The following is a 2,351-nucleotide window of genomic DNA, read 5'->3' on the forward strand; positions in this document are numbered from 1 at the left end:
AGCTCCTGCCTCTGAGGGGAAGGCGGCGGCGGCAGCAGAGGCGGCGGCGAGGCCCCCATGGGACGGCGGCGGGCCTCAGCCGCGGCCTCCACGTCTCCGCACGCCGGCGGGATGGCGCCCGGGCCGCAGAGGAGCCGCCCTAGCGGAGGCCTGCTGCTGTGCTGCTGAGGCTAGCCCGCCAAACTCCCCTCCCCAGCTCCGTCCTCAAACCCCGGCACCTCGCCCCTTCCCCACCCCCTCCTCCGCCTCGGTGCCCGGCGCTGCTCGGGACCACTATGACCAGGAGATCCGCGGTGTTCAAGGCTGCCGCGGCCCCTGCCCGCGGCAACCCTGAGCAGCGACTGGACTACGAGCGGGCTGCGGCTCTGGGCGGGCCCGAGGACTAGCCCGGGGCGGCCGAAGCCCACTTCCTCCCCGGGCACCGTAAGCTCAAGGAGCCGGGCCCCTGCTGGCCTCCTCCCAGGGCGGGAGCCCCGCCCTTTCCCCAGCCTGCTGGGGCGGCAAGGGCCGGGGCTTGTTACTCCCGGCCGGGGCGGCCCCGGGGCAGCAGGAAGAGAGCTGGGGCGGTTCGGTGCCCTTGCCCTGTCTGCCGCCAGCCACCAAGCAAGCCGGCATTGGCGGGGAGCCCGCCGCCGCCGCCGCCGCCGCCGCCGCCGCCGCCGCCGCCGGAGCCGGCCGCAGCCCCCGGCCCAAGTATCAGGCGGTGCTACCCATTCAGACGGGCTCTCTCGTGGCGGCGGCCAAAAAGCCTACGCCCTGGGCGGAGCACAAGGGTGGGGCGGCCTCCCCCGCTGCCACCGCCTCGGACCCGGGCTGACCCCCACCACTACCTCTGCCCGGGCCGCCACCCCTCGCGCCCACCGCCACCGCTGGGAACCTGGCGGCCAGCGAGGGCAGATGGAAGAGTATGAGGAAGAGCCCTCTCCAGGGTGGCGGTGGCTCAGGAGCCTCCAGTCAGGCCGCCTGCCTCAAACAGGTCCTTCTGCTGCAGTTGGACCTTATCGAACAGCAACAGCTGCAGGCCAAGGAAAAGGAGATAGAGGAGCTGAAGACTGAGAGAGACACGCTCCTTGCTCGGATTGAACGTATGGAAAGGCGGATGCAGCTGGTAAAGCAGGATAATGAGAAAGAAAGGCACAAGCTGTTTCAGGGCTGTGAAACTGAAGAGAGAGAGGAAACAGAGCTATCTGAGAAAATTAAACTGGAGTGCCAGCCGGAGCTTTCCGAGACATCCCAGACTTTGCCTCCCAAGCCTTTCTCATGTGGGCGGAGTGGAAAGGGACACAAAAGGAAATCCCCATTTGGAAGTACAGAAAGAAAGACTCCTGTTAAAAAGCTGGCTCCTGAATTTTCAAAAGTCAAAACAAAAACTCCTAAGCACTCACCTATTAAAGAGGAACCTTGTGGTTCCTTATCTGAAACTGTAAACGTGAATTGAGGAGCCAAGAAACCCCAGAAAAGCCCTGGTCTTCAGTGGACACCCCACGAAGACTCTCCACTCCCCAAAAGGGACCCAGCGTCCATCCCGAGGAGAAAGCCTTCTCAAGCGAGACAGAAGATTTCCACCATAGAAATGTATTTGTGTCATTGGCACCAGCCTCCCCCATCACGGTTACCATTATGGGAATCCTCTCCAAAGAAGGAGGAGACTGTAGCAATTCCTTCTTGGAGGGACCACTCAGTAGAGCCTCTAAGGGACCCAAATCCTTCAGACCTTTTGGAGAACCTGGATGACAGTGTGTTTTCAAAGCGGCATGCAAAACTGGAGCTGGATGAGAAGAGAAGGAAAAGATGGGATATTCAGAGGATCAGGGAACAAAGAATTTTACAGCGACTGCAGCTCAGAATGTATAAAAGGAAAGGAATTCAGGAATCTGAGCCTGAGGTTACCTAATTTTTCCCTGAGCCAGATCATGTTGAAAGTTTGATGACTACCCCCTTCTTGCCTGTTGCAGCATTTGGACAACCATTACCAAAATTAACTCCACAGACTTTTGAGCTAAACGCTGGTTGGATAAGCGTAACAGATGCAGGTTGGAGATCCAGAAGAAGCAAACGCCTCACCGGACGTGTAGGAAATAGCTGTGCTGGTAACAGCCCTGTCTTCAGATAGTTGTAGCATGCTATTCCAGAGAGTGGCAGAGACCTGTATATGTGACTTTTGTCCTCACATATGTTATCACTCGCTGATAATGCCCTTTCATACACCCTTGACTTTGTTTTCATCACTCTGATTTCACAAAAAGACTTCCATTCAGCTAATTGTGAGTTATGGAGGGTGATTGGGATTTCTTTCCCCTTTTTTGGGAAATGGACTCTCAAGCTAAATCTCTAGGATGGCAGATTAAGAA

At 58.0% G+C, this 2,351-nt stretch overlaps 1 pseudogene across 1 annotated transcript; it reads left to right on the forward strand.

The window, feature by feature from the left end:
• The first annotated feature begins 275 nt into the window (after window positions 1-275).
• LOC108299066 lies at window positions 276-1,950 on the forward strand (annotated as a pseudogene). The gene has a single exon (XR_001822803.2). The product of XR_001822803.2 is annotated as a male-specific lethal 1 homolog (transcript).
• The last annotated feature ends 401 nt before the right edge of the window (window positions 1,951-2,351 follow it).

The sequence above is a fragment of the Cebus imitator genome, unplaced genomic scaffold (genome assembly GCF_001604975.1).
Source record: "Cebus imitator isolate Cc_AM_T3 unplaced genomic scaffold, Cebus_imitator-1.0 Scaffold1618, whole genome shotgun sequence".
NCBI lineage: Eukaryota > Metazoa > Chordata > Mammalia > Primates > Cebidae > Cebus > Cebus imitator.